The following is a 7046-nucleotide window of genomic DNA, read 5'->3' as shown; positions in this document are numbered from 1 at the left end:
CTAAGGTGAAATCAAGTTGCGATATTATCACGCGTCGGGTATTGGTTCCGATACGGTATTATCGGACAAAACTTTAAAACGCATGTAGAACTACAAATACTCCAATATTTTGAAAAATCACAAAGAGAAACGTTGGTTAACAATTACAATTACCAGAGAAGCTGTTTTGAGTAATATATGAGTTGAATATTTGTAAGTGTTCAGCAACCTTACCACGCCATTTGGCATAGGTGGGAATTATGGGGATTTATGGCTCATTGGATTTCGTACAAGCCACAAATAAAATTATATTGCAACTACCTCGGGATAAAGACATTCATACAGGTGTTCCCAGTGGATGTGTGAGATGGTTCATTCTGTCCGGTATTCGATCGCTGATTGGCTGATCTACTTCGATAGGTGAATCTACACACGCGCAAGACGAAGTTACGTCACAACGCACGTCCACATATGCTTTCCTGATGCTTCGCGCTCGGTCGAGAGCCAACCCCCCACCCCGAAATGTTCTCTTGTAGACGCGATGGATAGAGCGAGCGTTATGGATAGGAATAGCGTACGGCCCCTTCCTTAAAAGTGTCTCGAGACGCCTTCAAACACATCCGAATGGGCACTGCACGTGGCAGTATGTCCTTGTTTTGTTTCGATAATTGCTTCGTTTTTTTCTTTTTTCTGAAATAGTAGGCTATCTTACATTTCGACCAGTTAACGGATGTCTGCTTCAAAACTATTATTTCACATTATATAAAGGTAAAAGTTTATAACAATGGCGAAAAACTAATTTACTGTTGTTGTTTATCCAACCAACAACCAAATTATCTGATCAGTACATTAGTTTTATTCTTTTTTTATGTCAAAATTTTTGTAAAGCATTACAGTTTACTGCAGTTGAAGGGTATAAAAAACACTGTATTGAAAAACAAATTGTTGTTCTAAATATTGACGGTCCTTTCGCTATCTACAATTTCCACGGTAACGTCAAAATAATAAGCTTTCACCATTTTACATATTGTTCGAAGGAGGAGAAAGTTTATTTGTCGAGTTTTAATATGGTGTCAGCGACGGGCGAAATAAATTTATTGATTAACATTTAGTATGTCCATTTAAAAACTGGCAAACAAATCTCGCTAATATTTTAAAGGATGACTATTTTATTTTATCATGAAAGTTTGCAATTCAGTTTATTGGTGGCGAATTTATGGCTCATTAGGTTTCGTAAAAGCCACAAATAAAACTAAATACGTATTGCCTCGGCATAAAGACATCCATGCAAATGTTTCCAGTGGGTGTGTGAGATGGTTCATTCTGTCCGGTATTCGATCGCTGATTGGCCGATCTACTTCGATAGGTGAATCTACACACGCGCAAGACGGAGTTACGTCACAACGCACGTCCACATATGCATTCCCGATGCTTCGCGCTCGGTCGAGAGCCAACCCCCCACCCCGAAATGATCTCTTGTAGACGCGATGGATAGAGCGAGCGTTATGGATAGGAATAGCGTACGGCCCCTTCCTTAAAAGTGTCTCGAGACGCCTTCAAACACATCCGAATGGGCACTGCACGTGGCAGTATGCCATTGTTTTATTTCGATAGTTGTTTCTTTAGTTACTATCTCTGAAAGAGTATAGGGTATCTTTTATATGCACCAGGTAACGGATAACTGCTTCAAAATTATTAATTCACAAAATAAAAAGGAAACATTTTATCAAAATGCTAAAAAAAAATTTACTTATATCAGTTATCTAACTAACAACCGAATTGAATTATCTGATCAGTCTTTTTGTTTTGTCACGATTTTATTTTAAAATATTTGTCGAGAATTACAGTTTACTGTAGTTAAAGTGCAAATAAAACTATATTGAAAAACATATTGCTGTTTTAAATATGGATTGTCCTATAGCTCTCTACATTTTCCGCGATAACAGCGAAAAAAATCGCTTGCACCATTTTTACGTGTTATTCGAAGGGAGCTAAAGTTTAGTTGTCAAGTTCTGGTGTGGTGTCACCGACGGGCGAGATAAATTTATTGATTAACATTTAGTATGTCCATTTAATATCTGACAACAAAATCAAGCAAATATTTAAAAAAATATATGTTTATGTTATCATTTAAGTTTGTATTTTAATTTATTGGCGATAGATTTATGGCTCATTGAATTTCGTGAAAGCCACAAATAAATCACATTGGTTATCCTCAGCATAAATACCCTTATACAAGTATTCTGAATGGATGTGTGAGACGGTTCATTGAATGTAAGAGCACGTCAGAGCCCTTAGAAAAAAAACGAAAAGTTACCATTTTGGCAGGCTTTTTTAACTGGCGTGTTACCCATGGAAATTGTGAAAGCCCTGTTGTTGCGGGGAGATCTCGACAAGAAATTGTCGTGTTCTGTTATCACATACAACATGAACTGTTATCACTCCAAGAGTAACGCGCGTTCGTATTTTTGACCTTTCTGGCGACCACGGTTTTTACCTTACCACGAACACACACACGCGCGCGCACGGAAAGAGACATATGCACAAGCAAGCACGCACATACGCACACACTCATACACATTTATTTGTAAGTCTGTTAAAATATAAGTGCGTTAGAACCAAGTTTTCTTAGAGGCTTTACGGTTAGCAGAGGCATTTTTTCGGATAACCTAATAAAGTATAATAGTTACAGTGATGGATACCAACCGGGATGCCGAGGGATATTTTCAAAGATAAATATAAAATTTTAAAAACTTAAAACAAAAGTTATTTTCTTTTACAAACAAAGCCTTTAAAACCAACGTGTAAAAGTTTCGTTTGATTCTGTTATTTAATTTGCATAAACTAGACACTTGTTTATGAGAACCACTGATCCATTCCCTTCAGTATAATTTTCGTCATTAAAGGCTTTAAATTATGTAAAAAGACAAACCTGTTTTCGGAATAAACACGGTTTAAGTATTAAGTAGACCTACACTTTAGCGTTATAATTACTAACTCAAGGTTGTCTACAACTCGTGCCATACATGTAAGCAAATTCGACTGGAGCATGACCAGTACGACTGTAACCTCAATTATTCTATGTAAGTATAAATAGTTGTTTCATAGCGACGTTCCTCATTGTATTATTAAGTTACCAAGTTAATGCTTTCTAACTTATTTCTATCACTTATATCAGTACGTTTTGCTTGTTTTATGCAAATCTATTTAACCAAAGGCGCTATATAAATAATTGCACGTTCGACCTTCCTTTTTTGCCAATTTAAACTAAATTTACGCATTTTTTGGATTTCAGCTCCCTATTTTTGCACGAGTTTGACCGAGAACAACGCTAAATCACAAAATTAACGATATATATACCATTTATTTTGTTAATAACGCTCTAATGCTTTCATCAACTCAATTTATCGCGTTGGACGTATTTAGTCTTTTTTCTTATATTCAGTATACTCGTTAATATAAGAGCAATTTTGAGCGTAATTTTTAAGGCCTTACCAAATGTGGATGACGTGTAAAACACCTTGTGTGTTTTCTCGTCGTTTTTCGGGGGATTTTCTGGCACTTTTCCCGTGATGTATTAAGTATCAACCAAAAAATTATGTTGCACTTAGTTTGAGGTTTACGCACCAAACGTACATCCAAATGCTATATTTTGTAACTAAAATATCACAATAAGAGTAACACAACAGTCTGCGGTCTGAACTTTAAATAAAATCGAATGACAAATGCTTGTTTTTCGTCGTCTACCTAATTCTCTAATAAATAACCTATACCGACATAAATATATATATAAAATTTATTAAAAAAGTCATGAAATACAAAATAATAAACATTTAAGCGTCTTTTCGGCGCCGGACGAATGGTTGTGATCCGTGCAATCACATTGTCTTTAGAGAAATATATCACTCAAAACATGAGTGGATCGACTTGCATTTGACTAGGGATATTGTAAGTGTGCAGCCAAGCTTCCACCTCCTGTTCTTCTGCGTCAGTCATATTGTATAGGCGCGGGGTTCGATCGCACAAATGGCGGATATCTTCGTTTGTAATCAGTGGCAGGTCGTTGGTAAATCCGTCAACGAAATCCAGCAGTTGTGTTTCCAGATCGAAAAAGCTGGCATCGTCTGGCTGTAAATCAAGTAAGAGTTTAACACAATACAAAATATTGAATAAGAACTAATCAATGAAAATGATTTACCTTTATTTTTCCTAACCGCCGTGCACCACCGGAAACGCATGGGACGAGGTTGAAAGGTTCCGCCAGTTCCTTTATTTCATCCAGGAAATCCACCTTTTCCAAAATTCTTCTTCTCATCCTAGTTGGCTTTCTCATCTTGCCGACGACCGAGGATGAGGTGCAGCGATGCTCTGGGTCATCTTGAATCCTGAACAACTTCTCCCTTGTCAAGGCTCTCTGCATGTTTGCCATCCAATCTTTCTCTTTTTTCTCATCGATTTTTTGTGCATCATGAAAAGTTGGAGACTCGGAAATCGGAGACGACTTAATCTTGGGCATCATTTTAAGCGCATCACTCAAGTCTTTCCCTGTAATCTGATGATTGGATCCACAACGCTTGAACACCGGTCGTTCTAACTTGCTTGGCTGTCGCAGCTTTGACTGGTTCTTTACCACAATTTGAGCCTTGTGATTGATCGGCGCACGGAGTTTCGAGGAAGAATCAACTTTGTGTGGTGCCTTAAGTTTTGTAGGTGGACAAAGTTTAGAAGGAGAACCTTCGGGTGCTTTTCGAGAGGTGGGTGCAGCTGTCAACTGAGAAGTGCTTACTTTTATCGCTGTCTTGATTGTGCTTGGTGTGCGCAATTTGGAGTGACATCCAGCAGCAGTAGGTTTTTTTGTCTTAGGTGTCTCCCCAAGATTTGACGGAAAGGAAGACCTATATTTTGTTGATTTTTTGGATCTTGCCTTCATCGCCAGCCGCTGTGCGTCTTCTTTCTCCTGCTCTGCCAACTCCTCTTGGTAGTAACGCTCCCAGTCTTCTTCTGTGGGGGCCTGGCGAACGTGTTTTTTCTTTGGTAGTTGATTAATGGCTTTCATAATGTCTTCAACTACAAGAAGTGTATCTTTGCTCGTTGTATCTCTGAGATTACGGAAGGAATTTATGTCTTGTCTTTTGCAATATGCCTTCTGTGCCATTCGCTGTGCGTCTTCTTTTGCCTGTTCCGCCAACTCCTCTTGGTAATACCTCTCCCAATCTTCTTCGGTGGGAGTTGTTCCAACGCTTTCTTCATTGGGCAATTTGTTAATCGCCTTTATGATATCGTTATTGCTGAATTTTGGAATTTTTACAAAAGGGTGCTTCCTTTTGGACCATTTCTGAAGCCAATATTCATGTTCAGGATCAAGGAATCCTCCCAGTTCATCTGATCCTGGATAGCTTGTGACGACAACATGGGACTTACTAAGTACTGGGCGCAGTCTTTTTGCCACTACGGAAGATTTGTCAGTTCTATTTACTTTCTTCGAAGTACCAGCCCTTGCAGGAAGAGTAGTAGTTTGTGTTCCTTTGTTGAACTTCGACCTGGGTTTTAGCGCCGGCAACATTCGAACAGTTCCGAAAATAGTTTGGGTGAATGTGGTTGTGCTTTGTCGTTTTTGTAGGGTTCCATTGTCCGATGGTAGTACATTATCCGGTTGAGTTTGAGTTGTTTGTGTGCTTAAAGGCGAACTAACGACTGGTACAGTCTGGGTGGAAAGAGTGATACCAACAGTTTTGGAAGTATGACTAGACATTGACGCTGAGAGCATGGGACGTTGGAAGGTCTGAGTTGAAGTCGACACAGCAAGTGAACTTTTCGAGTCATGTCCAATAGTTTGAGTGAAAACAGGGGCGGTTGTCGAAATAGAGGTCTGTGTGGATGCGGGTTTGCCAACAGATTGGGAAGTCTGGGTTGGAACTGACTTGAGGATCGGATTAACCGTTTGGATACGGGCGGGCATGAAGCATTTTTTGATGGTCTGTGTTGGAATTGGCGTTGTGACAAACTGAAAGGTTTGGCTTCCGACGGATAGGGATTGTGCTCTTACTGAGTTAATCGTCTGGGTTGAGCAGGTTTGAGTAATTGGGCGTTTTACAGAGGATTTGGCAGGTTGAATCGTGCAATAAATGAAGACCTGCTGCGGTGATTTAGACACGTCCTGGATAGTTGGGCTGCTCTGTGCTGAGCATAGGGGGAGAATCGGTGAACCTACATACGATGGGGTTAAGAAATCCTGTACCCTACTCTGCTTTAATTTAGTCAGAAGAGCTTCAGACTTGGTCAAGACATTCCTTTCTAAGTGAGCAAGGAATATTTCAAACATGTCAGAGGTGATGATGAAAAGTACGCGTGGTCCATTGGTCGGAAACCCTGTTTGAAGAAACACAACCATATCAGCAGGTAACAGGAACGGTTCGAATGGTAATTTGAGAGAAGGTTTCGCAATGGACTTCACGGCGACATTTGGTAGACCTATAAATACACAAAGATGGGTTGAAAAGGTGTTCAACCAAGCCCATTACCTCGCAATCCTATATTTTCGAATTTCTTTCTTGCCGGAATGCAAATTGTCAGCAACTTATCGTTGTTTGGGTTGTTTGAAATCTTTGTGAAAAAATATTGCATGCACAAATTAACAAACTTAGAAATAGACACTTACAGGTAACAAAAAATGGTATTCATACATTGAAAGCTTAGTCATAGCAACGGCTTACGCAAAAACGTAAAAAAGGGCATTACTAAGGGTTATAGTTCTTTAAAATTAAAATGAATGTTTGCTTGGTTTATAAATGTAGCATTTTCCCAATTAAGCATGTTAATTCGCAGAAAATTCTGTCATTAAAAACAAGACTATTACAATATGTAGAGGTATTTGAGACAGAAGGGCGACGTTACATTTTTTCCACCACTTTTTACAAGCCGACGTTACGATTTTGCTTGTAGTTTTGTGCAGTATTGTATTGCAATACATTATATGAAATGAGGCTCATAGGTTAAAACAGTCGTATATCCTAGTACAGTGGTCGGCAAATTTATTTGTCGCGGCCCAAAATACCCTTTTTTAAAGC

Source organism: Ascidiella aspersa, chromosome 7 (genome assembly GCF_963924565.1).
Source record: "Ascidiella aspersa chromosome 7, kaAscAspe10.2, whole genome shotgun sequence".
Lineage (NCBI taxonomy): Eukaryota > Metazoa > Chordata > Ascidiacea > Phlebobranchia > Ascidiidae > Ascidiella > Ascidiella aspersa.
Note: the sequence above shows the minus strand (reverse complement) of the source record.